At 37.2% G+C, this 22332-nt stretch overlaps 1 pseudogene; it reads right to left on the bottom strand.

The window, feature by feature from the left end:
* Nucleotides 1-198: 198 nt before the first annotated feature.
* Nucleotides 199-22012, bottom strand: LOC147475435 (uncharacterized; annotated as a pseudogene).
* Nucleotides 22013-22332: the final 320 nt, after the last annotated feature.

The raw sequence follows: 22332 nt of genomic DNA, 5'->3' as shown, positions 1-22332 counted from the left end.
TGATTGATTAAATAGCAGTGTTAATCAATGATTAGATTAAATAGCAGTGTTCACCAGCGGGTTGTTAATTAAATTTTTAATAAATAATAATAGTTATGAAACTATTTGAAATGTGACAAAAACACAAATGCTCGTTGTAGTATAATCATTTTAAAAGAAAGCTCAAACAGTAAGGATACTGCCAAGTGTACTATGAATCTATGCATGATTAAAATTGTTCCATTCTGTGGTACCAAAAGATGGATTAGCAACTCCATTAACACCTCCACCTTGACCAACCCAGTCTTGAACATTTGTTGTGAGATCAGTAATTCCATCATCTCCAACAACCCAGTCTTGAGCATTAGTATTAAGATCAGTAACTGCATCTCTATTCTCCTCTTCAAATCTAGCTTCATCTCCATCATCATCATCGCTATCAATGCCACCCAAGTCATCTAAGTTTAAAATCTCAACTACAGAGGTTCAAATAGAATAGACAAAGATAGACTATTAAGTTTTGTATTTCTCATAATAAAAAAGACTAAAGTACTAAACATTGCATTGGAATGAGTGAATTACCATTGCTTAAGTTAGCTTGAAGAGTGCATGCTGATAAGCACCCAAAACTGTAATATGAAACCTCATTGAGACATATAAATTTGGTTAATTATGTGTTTAATAATCATGAAATAAGTATATTTTTGTACTTTTGCAGGTATTCGCAGTAAACATAAAAATATTGGTTAAACTTGCGTTAAAGCACGGGGAACGATGTATATATGAATTCTTCCAAATCAGCCATGTGAAGCCCAACAAATCCGCACAGAAGCATCAAACTTTCGGAGCTCCTACCTCTTGAACTAGGACTCCGAATGCAACAAGTGAGCTGCTCAGACAATCAGAGCGATTAACTCTACGCATAGGCGGAAAGTTGTAAAATTGCTAAAAGATCGGACCTTTACTGGACTGCACGTGGACCCACTATATGGGCCCGCAAGATTTGATAAGTCATTAATCATGAAGCATGTCAAGACAAAAATGCCAAATTATTGGTGCAAAGTTGACACATTGCATGTAATTAATTGGATTAGGTGTTAATAGTGAAAAAAAAGCAAGGTGTCACTTTGCTTTAATGTGGTGGATAAAAATGAAATAAATAAGGTTTGGTGTTTCACATGGGATGAGGGGGAAGAATTGAAAAAAGGAATGAAGAAAACAAACAAGGGGGGAGACACTCCATTTACTCCTTTGACTTCTTTTCCTTTATCATGCATTATTTTAGTTTCTTAGTCTTAGTTTTTATTTAGTTTTTCGTTTTTGTAGAAAGCTTGTAATAGTTTTAATGGAGGAAACCTTGTGTTCTTCTAGTTAGAAAAACAAATCTAAATGCAAGTGAGTTTATATAGATAGTTTCTTCTTTTTGTTCTCTCTCTCTCTTTTTACATTCTACACTTGTCATCCTTTATCCCAAGGATCATGAGCTAACCTTCCCTTTGTGGGGAGTTAATAATACTCATGTGAGGGAAAATCTTTGTTATTTGGTTTAGTAAGTTGTTTAGGAAGGACAACTAGACCTACATCCTATCCCAAAATGATAGTTGGTGTAGAGTCTAGTTAGGGATCAAGGTGATGAGCTTAGAGATAAGTCATTGCTTTGGTTCTACATGCTAGCATGTATGAAGCTTAGAGATAAGTCATATATGTTAGGGATCAAGTTTTCTTTTATTAGGACTTGTCTAAGAGTTCTAGGAAGCTTAAGATGCACTTACTAAAATCAAATAACAAAAGTTATTTTCATGTGAGGAGAATTAACTCTCCACTTTCGTTTTAAGTAAAATTTTATCGTGTCTTAATTGCATATTTACGTAACTTAATGTTTTCAATTTTTGTGTAGTAAAGAAACCAAATATTTAGTATTTACACAATCATAGCTAAACTTACTCACTAGTTTCCTAAAAGAGTAAACCCAAGTTGTAAGTGGTCCTAGAATTTAGGTTGGTTCGAATCCCTACTAAAAAATATATGAACACGAAGATCGTGAGTAAGGAAATACTTTGTTTTCGCATTTTGGCCAAGGAAGAGATTCAAATCTCTAATATACCAAAGGTGAATATCAAAATGGCGTCGCTGCCATTCTAAAGACCAAGGACATGTGCTACAGATTGGAAATTGCTCCAAGGGGAACCCCTACCCTCATCTTTCCTCCCGTTTTTGCTGTTTTCTACGTTTTTGTTTTATTCTCAAATTTTTGCCTCGCAAACGACCTGACGATCATTGGATTTTTTGCTGTACTTCCAGGAACAAAAAGTTAGGACCGGGAAAGTAAACTACACAAGTATCTAATGTTGTTGTCAAAATTTCAGCTCACTGTGGGAGAATCCTCTGCGTGCGCGGTACTGGACTCGCGTCCATAGGTGTAACCCGCGTCTGCGAGTGTCGTAACTCTTTTTCTGCTCATGTTCTAGCTCCAGCATCCACTGATCTATCTTGATCCATATCTAGGCCTAATTCTCTGGAATGGTAACAAAAAATTCAAATATCTTCTAGGATTAATTACGTCGACGGATTGAAACGTGTGTTTCATTTCTTTGGCGACTAGCGTGACGCTACAAGTTCCAAATTTTTACTGTTTTTGTATGAATGCCATGTACGTAGTTATTATGTACTAGTTTATGGATTATTATTTACGTATTAGCCTAGAAATATGTATGAATCATGTTCATATACTTGTAAATATTTATATACGATTAACTGGGCATGAATTGCATATCAATGTATATATACATATAAATGGTACTGTTTTGCATGGTTATATGTCTTTCTACGTATAAGTGTCTATTGTTGCATGTTTAGTATTTCTCTATGTATAAGTACACGTCTTGTATAATACTTCGATTTTGTTAAGAAAAAGGAGAACATTCCAACGAGGGTTAAAATCTGAGTTGGGTAAGTTGTTTCTAAACCCTATGGGGTGAAGCTGCTCTCTATATGACAATCGCAATCTCAATGAGTATTGCCGAAATCGATTTATTATGCAATACAAGAGTCGTATTTTAGTTTATGTATAATACATTGCATGTTTAGTTTTTAGCATTGTCGTATTTATGTGCGTACGTATACTATATTCGCATGCTATTGTATTTAGATACATATGAGTGATTCAAATATGTCTATTACTGTTGATATACGTCTACGTAATATTGATCTACAAATTATCGTACATATACGTATTACTGATGTATATTTGCCTGTACGTATGGAAGTATTTATCGATGATACAACCTTGCCTATTCGTATAGCTATACGTATGAGTAGAGTATCTTTACATGCTACTGCATCTAGTATTGTATGAGTATATCGTATTTACATGCTTGTAATTTCACCCTTGCATAAATCTAAAAAAAAAAAAAAAACAAAAAAAATTAAGAATGACCTTGTATAAATTTTAATTCCATAAATCTTAATCATATTTCAACGGTGTCTAGGAAACTTGAAAGATTGAGGTTACTTAATTAGAACCGTGCTTGCACGGAAAGCCTCCCTCATATCTCTCTTGTAACCTGGCCGTTGGTTTATACACACGTATTTCTCGCTTCACTGCTATATTAGCAGCAGCTTAGGCCTACGTTGTTCTACTCCAAAATCTTTAAGAGAATCATAAAATTCAAGTAATAATAAGTTCCTTCTATCAATTAGATCTATTTTATGCTTGCATGAGATTAAGGTCTGGTTCCACTAAAGAATTTGAACATACTTATCGTCGGAAAAAATACGATAAGAAACTACGTAAGTTCTCACCTAAAAATTGTTCTTCTTCTATTAATTACTTTCATCAAGTTCCTTCGTTGCCATTAACTTCTGCAGTTATGGCCGACGATCCTCTACCAGATGAGAATCCCCTGTCGGACTTCTATACTGCATTATAGGAAGGACCTTCTTCCTGCATCAAACTTGAGGACATTGTTGGTGATTTTCGTATCCCACCAAACGTTTTTAGTTTGTTACCTGTGTATCATGGTTTGGATCACGAAAAATTGTACAATCATCTTCGTAGGCTTCAACAAGTGGCCACAACATTTCACCATCCAGCTGTCTCTAAGGAACAACTCTTGCTTCGTCTATTTCCATTCACTTTAGCAGAAAAAGCGTTAATTTGGCTTGCAGGACAACAACCACAATCCATAGACACATGGAATAAACTTGTTCAAGCTTTCATCCTTCAATTTTACACTCAAAAGAAAACTACTGAAATGCTTCAGAAAATTCAATTCTTTCGTCAAAATCCTCATGAATCCTTTACGGAAACATGGAGTTACTTTACTGATCTTCTTTTAGAATGTCCTCATCACCAACTAGATAAAGCCGTCTTTGTTCGTTCCTTCTTTAATGGACTTTCTGATCATCAAAAAGAAACTCTTGATATAATGAACGACAGTTGCTTCATGGACAAAGGAGCTACTGAAGCATATACTTTCCTTAAAAAACAAGCAAAAAAAGGTACACACTGGGGTAACACTGAATTGTCTAGGTCATCAAAGGATATTGTTACAAAAGCTACATCTATTTTTGAGGTAAAACCAGATCTTGAATTAAAAAATTTGATAGAATCCCTAACTAAAAAAGTAGATGCCCTTGCAATTCAAGTAAACGATCAACTACCAAAACAGGTTATGAACGTTGACACCTCCCCATGTGTTCTTTGTTTTAGTCCTGACCATCTTGATGCATATTGTCCCTTGTTATATGCTTCCTCTACTCAACCATCGAAGGAGGCATGTGCATTCAACATTCCTAATGCACCTTGGAGACAACATCCGAATTTTGCTTGGCGCCAAAATAACCAACAGCTGGGGGCTCCTCCAGGTTTCGCTAATCTACCAGTTCGACCAACTAACAACTTTATTCCTTACCGCCAAGGAAATAATCAGCAACACTAACAAAGTCAAAATCAATTTCAAAATACTTCTGATGCTAACTATCAAACCAACCGCAGCCTTGTTCCAGCCAATCCAAATCCCAACTATAATTAACAACTTCTCAGCAATAATCGTGATCCAGTACCTGTTGCACAACCTGTGCCACTCGTTACGGATAGGACAAGTGAGACTTTCTTATCTTACATGAACCAACAATATCAAATTTTAACGTCTATCCAACAATCACTTCAACAATTGGCACAAGAAAAGAGTCAGAAAGGCGTGTTTCCTAGACAAGCAGTTCCAAACCCTAAGCCAGCAAGCACTGCCTTTGAACTCACCAATGCACCCGGTACAAGTACTCCCAACTAAGGTGAGGTGCATGCCATCACTACTCTTCGATCTGGAAAAACTGTAGACAATCAAATGCGTATGCCAGATGATCAACCAAAGGAATCCGACGGTTCCAATGAATCTATTTCTAATAATGAACCTATGGAGGATTCACCAAATATAACAAAGTTAACATCTCAGAATTTAGGAAACAAGCAAGTGGACCCCTTTGCCAAATTCTGCCTTAAGGCACCGTTTCCTGCACGCTTGGCAAAGAATAAACCTGATGAGAATTTTGATGAAATTCGAGAGACTTTTCAGAATTTGACAATCAACTTACCTTTTCTCGATGCCTTAAAGCTATTGCCAAAACATGCAAAATTTCTGAAAGATATGTGCACCACAAAAAAGAGAACTAATGTTCCTCAACAAGCGTTCCTCACCGAACAATTTTCATCCATCACTGAACACAATGGTATAGTCAAATACAAGGACCCTGGTAGACCAACGGTTCCATGCACCTTAGGTGACAAATATACGGCTACTGCGCTACTAGACCTAGGACCTAGTGTGAACTTACTTCCATATTACTTATTTAAACAACTAGGTCTTCATGAGCTGAAACCTACCACCATGACTCTATAGTTAGCCGATCGTTCCATTAAGTATCCAAAAGGAATTGTGGAAAACGTCCTTGTAAAAGTCCAAGACTTTTTCTATCTTGTAGACTTAGTTATTTTGGATACAGAAATTGCATGTGATTCCATTCCTATCATCTTAGGACGTCCGTTCCTAGCAACTACTAATGCTTTTATTAACTGTAGGGATGGTTCCATGACCATGTCCTTCGGAAATCTTTCGTTCGAGGTAAATGTGTTCAAGATGATGAAATAAATTCCAGAGCCTGACATTGATGGTGAGGTGAATAGGGTTGATAGCATTGTGCAAGAGTATTTAACAAACACTTTTCCTGAAGATGAAGTATACCAATTTCTTTCCTTTAGCGATTCTGAATTTGAGGACGATGATTATACACAAGAAGTAAACGAGTTATTAAAGTCAATACCATTATTTGACCCTACGACCGTGATGTCTAGCGATTTGGATGAACATCAATCTGTTTACTCTATGGACGATGACTTTCCTCAAGAATCTTTAATACCTACTCCACCCGCCCCTGACTTGAAACCTTTTCCTTCAGATTTAAAATACGTACATCTTGATCCAGATGGTAGTCATCCAATTATTATATCATCTCAATTGACTGATGATCAAGAATCCCGTTTAATAGATGTCATTCAACAACACCGTTATGCTATTAGATGGTCCCTCGATGACATTAAGGGAATTGACCCTAATGTATGCACCCATCGCATACATCTTGAAGAAAATGCTAAGACGTCGCGTGAACCGCAACGTCATCTAAACCCAACCATGAAAGATGTGGTACGGGAGGAAGTTGTAAGATTACTCGATGCAAGTATTATTTACCCTATATCCCATAGTGTTTGGGTGAGTCCAGTACACGTTGTTTCAAAGAAATCTGGCATTACAGTTGTGCGCAATGATAAAGATGAATGCATCTCTGCTCGTATTCCAATGAAATAGTGAATATGCATTGACTATCGCAAACTTAATGCAGTCACTCGTAAGGATCACTTTCCACTGCCCTTCATCGATCAGATGCTTGAACGGTTAGCCGGTCATGCATATTACTTTTTTGATGGTTATTCAAGATATTTTCAGATAGTCATAGATCCTGGCCGATCAAGAAAAGACTACGCTCACTGTCCTTTTGGTACATTTGCATATAAACGAGTGCCTTTCGCCTTTGCAATGCACTGTACTTTCCAATGTTGCATGCTTCACATTTTTCAGATATGGTTGAACGCTTTTATGGAAGTATTCATGGATGACTTCTCAATATATGGAGATTCTTTCGATAGTCGTCTATCAAATCTTGAAAAGTCTTTACACGTTGTGAAGAGAAAAACCTTGTTCTTAATTGGGAAAAATGCCATTTCATGGTTAAAAAAGGAATAGTTTTAGGACATATCATTTCAAAAGACGGAATCGAAGTCGACAAAGCTAATATAGAAAAAAAATTGCTTCACTTCCTATAACAAAAAACAGTTCATGACATTTTACAAGATTTTTAGACACGCAGGTTTCTATAGGAGATTTATTCAAGATTTCTCAAAGGTTGCTCGACCTTTAACTAACCTCTTGCTTAAAGATGCCGCTTTTGACTTCAGTTTCAATTGCAAACTAGCTTTTGAGACTTTAAAATCCGCCTTAACTACCGCTCCCATAATTCAACCACCTGATTGGTCTAAACCTTTTGAATTAATGTGTGACGTGAGTGACTATGCTATTGGAGCTGTACTAGGGCAACACCGAGAAGATAAGCCAATTGTCATTTACTACGCGAGTAAAACTTTTAATGAAGCTCAACGTAACTATACCACCACTGAGAAAGAGTTTCTCACTATTATATATGCCTTGGATAAGTTTCGTCCTTACCTAGTGGGTTCTTCCACAATTGTCTACACTAACCATGCGGCGCTTCGTTACCTATTAGCGAAAAAAGATGCAAAACAAAGATTGATCCGATGGATTCTCCTTTTGCAAGAGTTTACCCTAGAAATTAGAGATAAAAAAGGTTGCGAAAATGTGGTTGCAGACCATTTATCAAGACTTGTCAGTGATATTGATACTGATACCGAACCTATCTGTGATTCCTTTCTTGATGAACACTTATATTCCATTTTTTCGTCCCTCTGGTACGCTGACATAGTAAATTACTTAGTTACCGAGGAAGTCCCTTCATCTTGGTCTCGTAATGACCGAAAAAAGTTCTTATCCACTGTGAAATTTTATTTCTGGGATGATCCATACCTCTTCAAGTATTGTTCCGACCAACTAATCCGTCGTTGCATTCCCAACTGGGAACACAATGACGTGTTATCCTTTTGCCATGAACAATCTTGTGGTGGTAATTTTAGTGGTAAGAAAACAGCAGCCAAGGTTCTACAATGTAGATTTTATTGGCCAACACTGTTTAGAGATGCACATGAGCATTGCAAAGCATGCAACCACTGCCAGCAGCTAGGACGCATTACTCAATACAATATGATGCCCTTAAATCCCATTTTAATTGTGGAAATCTTTGATGTATGGGGCATCGACTTCATGGGTCCCTTTCCAAATTCTCATGATTTCCTTTACATACTGGTAGCAGTTGACTACGTGTCAAAATGGATTGAGGCATTGGCATGTCGTGCTAATGATCATAAAATTGTTGTTTTTTTCCGTAAAGGAAAATATTTTCTCTTGATTTGGCATTCCAAAAGCTATAATTAGTGATGGGGGAAAACATTTCTATAATAAATTTTTTGAATCATTAGTAAAGAATAGGAGTCACGCACAAAGTGGCAACTCCGTATCATCCTTAAACCAGTGGCCAAGTAGAAGTCTCTAATAGAGAGATCAAATCTATTTTGGAAAAAATTGTTAATCCATCTAGAAAAGACTGGTCTCTACGATTATCTGATTCCTTGTGGGCATACAGAACATCTTTTAAGACACCTATAGGGATGTCTCCTTATCGCCTCGTTTTTGGAAAACCTTGTCACCTGCCGGCTGAACTTGAGCATCGTGCTCTATGGGCCATCAAAAGCCTCAATTATAATAATAATAATCACGCGACGCAAAAGAGAAAATTGCAGTTAAATGAGCTTGAGGAAATTCGGAGTGATGCCTATGATCTCTCAAAATCTTATTAAGCCAACATGAAAAGAGTGCATGACAAGCACATATTGAGAAAAGATTTCAAAGTTGGTAAAAAAGTTTTGTTGTACAACTCAAGATTACACATTTTTCCAAGAAAATTAAAAACTCGATGGTCTGGTCCTTTCATTGTCTCTGCTGTCACCCCTTATGGGGCTATATCTTTGAAAAACGTAAATGATGACAGCGAATTTCAAGTAAATGGCCAACGCGTTAAATATTATCATGAGTTGCGCTATCCAGATGTCGAAGAGACTCTTCTCAAAGATCCAGTTTTCATAGACTAATAGATTCATTGGTGTACTTCTTTCCATGTGATATAAATAGGGAAAGTACGCCATTAGGGTAGCCGGGCCCTCTTTTATTTTCTTTCCTAAAAATCCCTAGAGTGTGTGGTTACAAGCGCTGGAACCTTAGTCCACAAAAACTCTACTTCAGAACTGAGTATAAATGTCTTCTATTAATCGAGCAAACATGCCTAATGGTAAACAATGGGTACCAAAAATTTCAACTCCTTCATTCTCTGCCCTTTTCTATTCTCTTCCTCGCGAACTTTAGCTCATCATTTGGTGAAAATCTCACCCATCTCAAATAGGTAATGGTCGTAGTACTTTTGCTCGAAAGCGACGGGCGAAAAGGATGGGGTGGTGTATGAATTGTCAAACACCTTTCTATCCAGGTCTTGATCTACAATCCGATATGAGCCGGTATAAGGTATATTATTGTCTCACACCAGCTTAGCAGGATAAACTTCATCGTCGTCCTGTTGCTCCCACAGGTTGGGATTTGTCTTGAGGATCTGACGTTAAAAGACTCACATTCGTCTTGAGGATCTGACGTTAAAAGACTCAACTTGTTTATACTCGTGTCTTTTATTTTCACATTTGCACTAAGTGTTGTGCATAAAGAGAGTCATGATATGCAACATCGGATGGTCCCTTGTTCGCACGGGCAATGGATTTCACCAGGCCAACCCCGAATACTTTTCTATTTGATGACAGTTCGGGGCGGTTTGAGGCTATACCATATGTACTAAGGTAATATTATTATTAGACCATTGCACATTGGTCAAGGATGGTACCATCCTGAACCTTAGGCCCCCTAAACATAAAGGTTAAGCCACAGTCTGGCTAGATTGGGTTTGCCCCAGAGCCGATATGATAGTTGCCTGATTTTACAGTAATGATTTTCTTCTTGAAATCTGGTGTTGTTAACACGTTCATCTCCCCTTGTACATTTGTATATAAAACTTGTAAATAAATAAAAACTTAAAAAAAAAAAAATGGGGGGTTGCGTTATGTTTTTACAAGATTCATACCCTCCAAATAAAAATAAAAAGGTTTGAATGTGATTTTGTCATATTCCAGTAGATGACATTTTTAATGCCGATCGTTTTGATATCTCATTCGTTTAATTTGGAGTTAAAACGAATCGAAATTCTATGTTTGAAATTTCGAACCATTTTAGGACATATGGGTAATTTCCGGTTTTACTATGGGCTTGGGCCAAAAATTGGACCTGACCAAAAATCACGCCTCCGGTCACAAAAACCCACACGTGGGGCATCCCACGCGACAGCACCTCACTTTTCTTCCCCCCCAAAATCCGGATCTTGGTTCCCCATAGAAATCCTTCGCGCACGCGGCATCACAGCCCTAAATTTAAATTTGATCAGCGCACGTGGACACTACATCACCAATTCATCCAATTTTTTTCCACCAACATCCACTCCTTCCGTACAACCAATATAGGCCCTAAAAAATCCAACTCGATCCTTCTATGGCTGGAAATCGGAGAATCACAGTTGAGAGAAAATTTTCAAATCTCTATAATTCTGAAATGTTTCATCCATTTTTCGATGGGGAAATTGTTAGTAGAGAGTGGGAATATCTTTTGCATCGAATTCTAGCTCATTATTCCGAATATTTAGTGTTGAAGTTCTATAACAATGGAGGTTTTCGGGGGAATGAGTTTTGGATTACGGCGGATGGGTTGGAACGTGAACTGCTGATTAATTTCGACAACGATGAATATTCCAATCAACTCTGATAGTGCGGCACTGCTGATTTCGGAGTATCCGAATACAATGGAGTTGATGTTTGACACGCTTCTCGAGGGAGAATACAATGCTACCTCGAACTGTGTGTACCAGCACTCGCTCAGACGTAACCAACTAGCCGTTACTCAGTGGTTGGCTTACAACGTCATTGGAACTTCAAAAATGTCTGACGTGAACAAGACATTCTTACACTAGGAGAAGAAGGATACCTTCTGTATGGTCCATTTATTGGGCCATGTTCTTGATAGGGTTATATACTAAAAGCATTACTTTTGTATTAACTCTAATTCTTTATATTTTGAATGAGAATCATATGGGCAAATGTTATGCATATTATATATGCTATTAGTTATATGTATGTGTCTAATACTTTATGTTGTAGATGATATGGTGTGAACACACAGAAGATCATATCATCAGTACCTTATAAAGTATAAGTAATCGTTCACAACCTAGATGGATTTGGACAAACCATTGGTACGGTTGTAGTATAATCTAGTATTAGTCTATCTTGACTATAAGATTACACTAGTACACTTTGTGTGTATTGAACAGGACCAAGTGAGGTTGTTTCTCCTTATACTGACTATATAAGAGAACAAACGCCTCTGTTATTATGGATGCTTGTCCTCCTAATTTGGATATAATAACAGGCACTTACATGCATTGTACATTGCTTTAAATCATCAATGAGTGAGATTCATTTGTGAATCAACAAACTCGATGGATTGGGTAATGACATTGTATGTAAGGCGTGCTGTTGATTATAGAAGGAATCCGTGTCCTGCAAGAAGTCGGGTTGATGATGTCCCCTTGAGAAGCTCAAAAAGATTGTCATGTAAACCCTGCAGGTGGATTTATTCTGACATGACAATGAGGTTGAGTGATACTACTCAAGGACATAAGAAGTTGATTAATGTAGTTGTCAGTAACTTGACTTAATCAATGGATATTTGATATCTTAAACACGGGGAGATCAACGAGCATATAATATGGAGCCCATAAACGCTGACACGTAATTTGGGATCAGGGCGGTAGTGCAACAATGACCTTTAGTGGAATAAGCCATTTGTTGACGGACTTGGGCCGTGTGTTCGGGGCGAACATGGGAAGCCCAAGCCTGTCAGGAGGCCCAACCCTAATTTCTCCTCATGGTCCCTGTTGTAGCCTATAAATAGAATACTCTCTTTCTGGCTGAAATTCACTATTCATCTGAACAGAAAAAGAGGCAAGGAAAGATAGATCCAAAATTGGATCTAGCTTTGTGAGAAAGAAGGGGATTGGTAGATCGTTGTCCACACAACGACCAATCTATTCTAAAGGAATACAATAGAAGATCAAGGGGTTGATTGTTGATTCAGATTCATAAAGTTTGGATTCTCAGAGTTATCAAAATCGGATCTAAAAGGTATGTTTTCCAATCACAAATCGTGGACACCCATTAATTCCGCTGCGCGTGGTGTTCACGGTTTGTAGAAATAGTCATTCTGAAATAACAGTTCCTATAGTTCTTACGTCTGCGTCAACTAGGTCAGCTCTTCTTGTTGTACTTGTTACTCAGCTTATGCTTAACTTAGGGTTCCAGTCCGCTAGTCCTTTAACTCCAACAAGGTCTTTTGAAAATTTTGCGATTTTCGAGACTTGTGTCATGGATCATTGGGACCCTACAACGAGAGATGATATTGAGCATGATAACGTACCTCCTCCTCCTCCTTCACCACCCAACTATTTTAATTAGGATACCATGCGCCGAATCAGCAATCCCATGGAAGCTTTGAGACACATGAACACTAGCATGCGCAGGATGTTTCTTCATCAGGAAGAGATGCTTACTTCCCAAAATGACTTCCAGCAAGAAATGCGTAATCGCCAAGGCCGTTTCCAGAGAATGATGATGGCAAATCAACAGCAATTCCAAGATCAACTGCTACAGTATTTGGGCTACATTCCAGACCAGTCAGCTCAACCAGGAGTTCGTCGTAGCCGACGAAGTAGAAACCCTGGTTCATCTTCTGCTAACCCTGGGGATTCCTAGTAGTTGTTTATTTTCCTTGGTTTAGAAATGACTATGTCATTTATTTCCCTTATGCATTGCCTTTTTATATTTCTAGTGATAAAAATTATATATCGTTTGATTTCTCATAATTTTGTATCTCCAGACGGTTTAAATGAGAAATTGTTTATGATATGAAATTATTGTACTTCGTAATATATTAGTTGTTCCTTGATGCACTGGGCCTACTCTCAAAGCCCAACGGTCAAAACCTAACGGACTGATCCAAACAGTCAGATGCCCAATGGTAAGATTTCTAATTATAAATCCAACTCTCCTCTTCCACTTTCACTCATCCCTTTCTCTCACTCTTCAAATACTCCTCTTCACAAATTCTCATTTTCTTCAACATAATGAATCATCTAGAGCGATGGGAAAGGAGCAACGCGAATGGGCCATCACAGTATTCGTGATAACAGTGTTTATCATTATACTACTGTCGATCATGCATAACATGATCAAGAATATCTAAATCTATGTAACCGACAACTCTCTTTCCTTCTGTCATTTTGTATATTAGTATGGTGTGTTAAATAATTCTCACACATTTGTACGGTTTACGTATTAAATGGAGAAGTTTCGTATTAAATATTTGTGTGTATTAAGTTGTATTTTTACCTATTAAAAAAAAATCAACAACTAAGAAAACCATAACAAATAAATTACCATCCAAATCTCACCAAAATAATTCTATCCTACTCATGGTGTTCAGAGAAGATCGCGCACGCTACACGGTACGCATAACACTTGTCACACACGCAGCTCGATTATTCTATCCATATTCTATTATTGAGGTATGATCATAAATTATGAAATTATGGGTAGGTCTAACTGCTATGTGAAACCTTCCCCCAACTTTCTATCATTTTAACATCTCATTAATTGTTTGTGGAAATCTGACATGAAAAGACTTACTATGGATACCCATTGTTACTGTTCATAAAGGTCGGTGTCACAACAACACATGAGTCGCTTGTGTTTTCATATATTAATTTTGGATTTAACTAAACTTGGAATCCTGATTGGTATAAACTCATAGATTGCCTATAAATCTTTTCTTTTTAGCCATTCTCTTTCAAGCATTCTTCACTATACTTCCCTCCGTAATACTTCCAAATGGATCAACTAAGAAAAATAATGCCTGAGAAAGACTACCTGATTTTTTTTGAAGATGGCTGGTTTTCTCCTTATTTTGACACTGAAATTGTACGTCGAGGATGGACGCCTCTTCTATATCATTCAGCAGCTGGTTATTCCCAAGAATTGGTTATGATGTTCTACCAATTTCACGGAAATGAAAATGGAAAATCCTATTTCAATGCCTATGGACGACGATTGGAATTGACTAGGGAAATTATCTCCGACATACTTCAAATCCCAATGAATACCCAGAAGTTCCTTTTTCCAGAGTCATCATTTGATTCCGTCAAAACTTTACTACGAGCTACCGTATCTCATGGTGAAGTCGGAAATAGACATCACGTTGTTCTTCAACGCTTTTTGAAACAGAATCAACGAGTTGTGCTCCATTGGTTGGGACACAATGTGGTAGGTACATCACACCAATCAGAAGTCACAAAGTCTCAACTTCACCTACTTTGGGTTTTACAGACTCAAAGGGATGATTTTTGTCTAATCCAACACCTCTGGAACGCGATCACTAGGAAAACAAAAAGCACCTCTACCTACTTTAGTCACGCAAATTATGATGCGTTGGGGTTATCCAATAATTTCTCCAGAGACACCCCTTCAAAGAGCAAATATTAGTGTACTCCAAACAGACTACTCCGTTGGTTTTTGGACTCCTGACACTCTGACAGATGAACAGAACGACCCAAGCTCAAACTCTGAACTTTTCTTTGATGAAAATGCCATGCTAAACATTTTTAATCCCATGGAAGGCATTCAATTTCTTCATCACGGCATGTGGGAACTATATGCTCATCAGAATATCATCATTACAACTCTTAAGGATTTCCAAGAACGTCAAGCAATGCATGATGTTGAAAAGGAGGAAATCTTGGAAAATCATTCCCAGTCTTTGCAAAATCACGCTCTCCTAATGGAGAATCAAACTACATTCTCTGCCAGCCAAGGGGACATTCAGATGCAGCTCCGCCAACAAATAGAAGAACTAAACAGTGTGGTGCACGATTTGTGTCTCCAGAATCATCATAATGATCTATGATTTTCTTATTAAATAAAAATAGAATAATAATACTAAGTCAATAAATAAATAATTGTATATATTATTATGTTTTTCGTCGTATTATGAATTTTGTTGCTATCTTTATGTATTCTTTTGAAATGCTTACTATAATTGTCATCATTTACGTTGTGACTAAAATAATTTTAACATGTGATTTTTCAATGTCATTACAAGAGGGTCTATTTTCTTCCATACTCATTTATCCATCCAGTTTGCCTTTATCAGTACCCATTTCTTTACTTCATCCACCATGGCATCTTCATCAAACATTGCATCTTCATAAAACATGACACCTCCAAAACTCATTCCTGAGCAATCCTTTCAGTCTATGATGGATTCCAATAGTTATGGCCATCTCTTCCATGAATACATCACTAACATTGGGTGGTCTTCCCTAGTTCTTCAACCTGACCAAACTTATTTTCCAAGTTTGGCCGCATACTTTTATGCTAATATGGAGGACACACCAGCATTCAATCATGCGCATGGCTTCTACTTAGACGGGTTCACAATCTTAGTTGGTGACACACATCAAATTTTTTCTGAACAACAACTTGCCCTAACTTTGGATCTTCCATATCACGAACCGGCCGCATCATGGCATTACATCTATCATAATTCTTACGGTTCCTTTTAGTGGCAAGTTTTTTGCAAAACTTACGGTGATGGCCTTGAGATTAAACGAGAAGGAGATGGCCATGTACCATGGCGCGACATCACCATTCCCTTAGCAAGCATGACCATGAACATGGGATCGCGATGTTGTTTATACTCCCAACATCATGGGAGATTGGCATTTTTCTCATCGCCAATGAGGCTGCCTCACGAGTATTCATTGCAATCGCTCAAGGTCATACATTATTTAACATCTTAGGTTGTGTTATTTCCAACCTGAAACGAGCTCGCACTTTTCGGGATCGAGATATTCTTTTACCTGTAACCGCTTGCCGAATCATGAAGACACATTTCCCACAGTTTGCAGCTACTTTTCATGACTGGGTTAAGGTAGATTCTATGTGCCCAGTAAACAAAATCATTTGTTCATTAAGGTTTAGGCAATGGAAATGTCTCGCTCGGTACCTGAGGCATGTTCGTTGTTACCCGAAGGATGAAAATATGAAGAAACATTTGAACAAATCCGGAGACAAAGAATGGGCAGAAATTTGGCAGATTATTATCTTTTGGCGCGATGCTAAGGACGCCAGACCTACACATCCTGCTGGATGGTAAATTTGAGCTTGCCATTGTACATATATCTAGCTAAAAATTATGTTTCGTGTGCTATTGTCTTTCATTATTTCGTGTGCTATTATACATTTCATTGTTCTTTTCTGTATAATATATTATGTTCTCCAACCTTTCTATTCCAACAATCTAGCCCTAATTTTGCTCACGATTCTCAGGTAATTTCTCTCTTAATTTATTGATACTTCGAGGACTAAACATCATTCTGTTTGGGGGTGCTTTTAACCTGTAGCAAAAATTAGGCAAATTGTAGCCTGTATATAGTTTTTATTTTCTTGTTAATAATTGTACTTAGTGAACGTTCATGAATTGAGTATCATCGAGTGTACATAGCAGTAAGTTTATGGAACTAACGGTTAGTTACTTAAACGATCAATTCTATGAGAATCTAACCAAAAAGCCTCGATATGTGTGATATGTGAGTAATGACATAGAGGAGTAGTTTTTCCAATTAGAGAAAATCACGCGTCTACTTACTTGATCACCACCCGAACCCTAGGCGAGAATTTAGGCCTTCTTTGGATCGACATAGCTAAAAAAATTCTTATCTGTTACAAATTTTACCGCTAGTCACTCCACTGAACCTTTCATCAAACCTTTCACTTTCACCAAAAATTCCTTACCCATCTATTAAACCAAATAAAAGAACCTACCTAAGTGATGAGTATGAGAAATATGATGAAATGTGGAAAAATAAAGAGAAAGACTTGTCCCAAATAAAAGTCAGTTACTTGCTTCAGGAAAGAAAAATAGAATCATGTTCTTAAGTTAAAAAAAAAAAATCATCAGTATCCAGAGGCTTAAGAACAAGGTTGGAAAACGCAGTTAGAAGAAGGAAAGAAAACAAGAATTTCTCTAGTATAAATATCTTGAAGAAGGAAAGAAAACAAGGATTTCTCTCATACTCGTAAATTTTGATTATCCATTTCCATTTTCTTCTACACCATCACCTAAAGCCCCACAATACCTAATAAAGACCTCTAGCTCATTTAGGAGTAGGAAGGTGTGATAATAAGTAGTAGACGTGATTGATCGACCTCAGCTCCTCTGTCTGTCATTGAGATGTGAGGAGACGTGTGCCCACCGCATTAATCGGAGTTAACTAAAACCTGAGTGGAAAATTTTTGAGTGAATTTGTGTTTCGACACAGACCTGTGAGAACCCATTTAGGTACGTTCTCCAAAGGATCCAGAAACGACCCTGCTAGTACATTTCAATGAAAAGTTCGCTGCATGCATGATCATATGTAGATGTTTTAATTATTGAATACATATTAACTTGAGTTTCAAAGAAATCAATCCTCAGCTCGTTCCCTGCTAAGGAGATGTATGGATATCTGAGATTAATTTAGGAAACGAGTTTTTGTCACTGAGTCGTTGTAGTATAAATGAAGTTTGTGAGTATCTTCTCTGGAAAATATGGTCAATGCAACCGCACTCTGCGAAACGAGAATTAGTTAGGACTACACATTTTTGGCCACTTATCTGTTTTAATGTCTCTTCTTTGCTTGAGGACAAGCAAAGTGCTGTTTGGGGGTAGTGTGATAAGCACCCAAAACTGTAATATGAAACCCCATTGAGACATATAAATTTGGTTAATTATGTATTTAATAATCATGAAATAAGTATATTTTTTCATTACTTTTGCGGTATTCGCAGTAAACATGAAAATATTGGTTAAACCTACGTTAAAGTACGGGGGAATGATGTATATATGAATTCTTCCAAATCAGCCATGTGAAGCCCAATAAATCCACACAGAAGCATCAAACTTCTGGAGCTCCTACCTCTTGAACCAGGACTCTGAATGCAATAAGTGAGCTGCTCGAGACAATTAGGGCGATGAACTCTACGTATAGGCGAAAAGTTGTAAAATTGCCAAAAGACCGGACTGCCACTGGACTGCACGTGGACCCACTATGCGGGCCTGCAAAATTTGATGAGTCATCAATCATGGAGCATGTCAAGACAAAAATGCCAAATTATTGGTGCAAAGTTGACACCTTGCATGTAATTAATTGGATTAGGTGTTAATAGTGAAAAAAAAGCAAGGTGTCACTTTGTTTTAATGTAATGGATAAAAATGAAATAAATGAGGTTTGGTGTTTCATGTGGGATGAGGGGGAAGAATTGAAAAAGGAAGGAAGAAAACAAATAAGGGGGGGAGACACTCCATTTACTCCCTTGACTTCTTTTCCTTTACCATGTATTATTTTAGTTCCTTAGTCTTAGTTTTTATTTAGTTTTTAGTTTTTGTAAAAAGTTTGTAATAGTTTTAATGGAGGAAACCTTGTGTTCTTCTAGTTAAAAAAATAAATCTAAATGCAAGTGAGTTTATATAGATAGTTTCTTCTTTTTGTTCTCTCTCTCTCTTTTTACATTCTACACTTGTCATCCTTTATCCCAAGGATCATGAGCTAACCTTCCATTTGTGGGGAGTTAATAATACTCATGTGAGGGAAAATCTTTGTTATTTGGTTTAGTAAGTTGTTTAGGAAGAATAACTAGACCTACATCCTATCCCAAAATGATAGTTGGTGTAGAGTCTAGTTAGGGATCAAAGTGATGAGCTTAGAGATAAGTCATTGCTTTGGTTCTACATGCTAGCATGTATGAAGCTTAGAGATGAGTCATATATGTTAGGGATCAAGTTTTCTTTTATTAGGATTTGTCTAAGAGTTCTAGGAAGATTAAGATGCACTTACTAAAATCAAATAACAAAAGTTATTTTCACATGAGGAGAATTAACTCTCCACTTTCGTTTTAAGTAAAATTTTATCGTGTCTTAGTTGCATGTTTATGTAACTTAATGTTTTCAATTTTTGTGTAGTAAAGAAACCAAATATTTAGTATTTACACAATCATAGCTAAACTTACTCTCTAGTTTCCTAAAAGAGTAAACCCAAGTTGTAAGTGGTCCTAGAATTTTGGTTGGTTCGAATCCCTACTCAAAAATATACAAACACGAAGATCGTGAGTAAGGAAATACTTTGTTTTCGCATTTTGGCCAAGGAAGAGATTCAAATCTCTAATATACCAAAGGTGAATATCACATGCCTGTAAATCTTGCCGAAAACTTTCCAATTCATCAACAGTTAAAAGTGGGGGGTCATTTTCTAAAACCCAATTTTTAGCAAAATCCTCAAATTCTATTGAATCATAATTCCTACCCTTCATGTAATTTCTGCAATACACCATTAGAGCCTTAGAGGTCAACTAATGAACCAAAGTTCAGCAAAATAATAAAACAGCAGTAAAGAAGTAAAACTCATGTGTACCTTTCCTGCAATCTTAGGTTGTAACGAACATAAACAAGGTCATTAAGCCTTTGATGCTCCAATTGATTCCTTTTTTTTGGTGTGGATGTGCTCGAACACACTCCAATTTTGTTCACAACCCGAAGAACTACAAGTTTGGCTTAGAACACGAATTACTAATTTCTGTAAATTAGGAGCACTAGTTCCATAAGAAAGCCACCATTCATCTATAACAAAGTAATAAACAAGCACAATTGAAACATTAATATCAAATAAACTACAAGTATGTAGAATGTATTTTAGAAGATTTGAAAAGAAATCTCTTACCAGGTATCTCTTTATTGTGAGCACAAATAGCACTTATCCGCCCAAAGTTTCCTTCTGCATTTCTGAATGTCTTCAATTCCTTTGTTAATTTACTTCTCAAATTAGAATTTCCATAGAAATACCTCTCAATGACATCCAAAAGCCCTAAAATAGTGGTTTTATCCATCCCATCACTATATTGTATACTTGGGTTCAACCAATAACCAGTAGCATGCAGACCTTTGTGAAGTTGGTAGTCCCAACGAGAATCAATGATCGTTATGTAAGGATCTACCCTTCTCTTCTTTCTTCTAAATCTTTTAAGCAACTCTTCCTTAGCTTTACGCATAGCCTCATACAAATAGCCCATTGCTGGCCTATCATCACTATCAACAATCCGCAACATTCTAACAAGGGGCTCAGTGAGTTGGACAATAATCGCACATTCTTTCCAAAAATTTAGAGCCAATACATTTTTCACAAACTCTTTTGCTTGTTTCTCCTTGGCATATGCTGAGCTACTCCACTCTCTAGACGTCACCATGGCCTGAAGAGCATCGTTTTGTGCCAAAATGCTTTGCAAAGCAATGAAATTGGTTGCAAAACATGTAGGAGCGGGATGGAGTATTTCCTTTCCACCGGTGTGTGTCCTCATTAAGTGTAAAGGATAACAATGATTATATACATACTTGTTGATTTTGGAAGCGTGGGACACCACTTCACATACGTCAACTAGCTTTCCAATATCCTGCATCATCAAATTCAAGCAATGAGTTGCACAAGGTGACCAATATAGCGTGCGAAACTCTCGTTCTAACAACCTCCCAGCAGCAACATAATTTGCAGCATTGTCAGTTACAATGTGCATCACATTTTCTGCACCAACAAATAACACCACTTCCCGAAATAATTTGTATAGCATAGGTGCTGTCTTAGAAGCATCATAAGTATCAACGGATTTCGAAAATACAGTACCACGAGGACAATACACCAAAAAATTGATGAGGGTTCTCCTACGCTGATCTATCCACCCATTAGCCATGATTGTACAACCAGTTTCCTTCCATGTGCTGCGAAAACTATCGACAAATTCTCTAACCTCTTTAACATTTTCATTAAACAAAGGGCCACGAAGGTCATGGAAACCAGGTCCCTTATAGCCACTGCCATAAGATGTAACCGCGTCGAACATAGGTTGATAAAACATTGAATTAGCAGCATTGAAGGGAATAGAAGTGTCAAGCATCCACCTTGCCACTGCAAGGTCACATCTCTTTTTCACCTCCTTACTTTGTAGTACACTTCTAATGGTTGGCTGGGAACCTGGAGTAGTCCTCGGAGGAAAGTAAGAGCCAATTGGTTTAACTTTCCTTCCCCTATCAGTCATGGGTATTTGTTTACTTTGACTTCCTTTAGTAGAAATGCCTCCTCCTTTAGAAATATGTGGCACAGGTGATGGTGGAGTTTCTTGAACATCATCATCTACTTGCATGTACTCTTGCTCTTCATGATCCCTTAGCCCCGATCCATAATACTCTTCCTGAACTTTTCTCTTTTTTTGGTTCTTCTTGGCAGGTTCTTCCAAGTGTGAATTCATTTGGAATGCAACATGTGAAGGACATTTACAACATGCTTCAATTTCGCCTTTAACCCCTGCCAAGTGCTATTTGATTCTATTGATACCACCACCCCTAACAATTTTCTGACAATATATACATATCAAATTCTTTCCCTTTTTTGAAGAGGTAGAATCCTCTCGACAATATGCCCATGCAAGATTAGTCTTGCCTCGGCCTCCACTTTGGGTTGAGGTTGGATTTGGGGTCGAAGTTGAATAAATAGGCGTTGAACCAGGAGAAGACATTATAACTCTATGTCGAAACTCCGAATAATAATTTGGAAAATAAAATAGAATAAACATTTCTCATAGGAATTTTGTCAAACAGTTTTAGCATGAAGGCTTGATTTCAAAACTCAAGTTCAAAAGCACCCTACTAATACAATTAATATGGTTCAAGAACAAAATTAAATGAACAAAAGAGAACGTAAACGAAAGAGAACAATAGTAACTAATATTTAAAGCTAATATTTAAATATTTAATAGTGCATGACTACATGTTTTAAAAAATTAAATGGAAGACATTGATTAATATCTACTAGTGAAGTGTGATGATAGCTGATGAA

This window comes from Coptis chinensis, chromosome 9 (assembly GCF_015680905.1).
Source record: "Coptis chinensis isolate HL-2020 chromosome 9, ASM1568090v1, whole genome shotgun sequence".
NCBI lineage: Eukaryota > Viridiplantae > Streptophyta > Magnoliopsida > Ranunculales > Ranunculaceae > Coptis > Coptis chinensis.
Note: the sequence above shows the minus strand (reverse complement) of the source record. Positions and strands in the feature narration are given on the sequence as shown.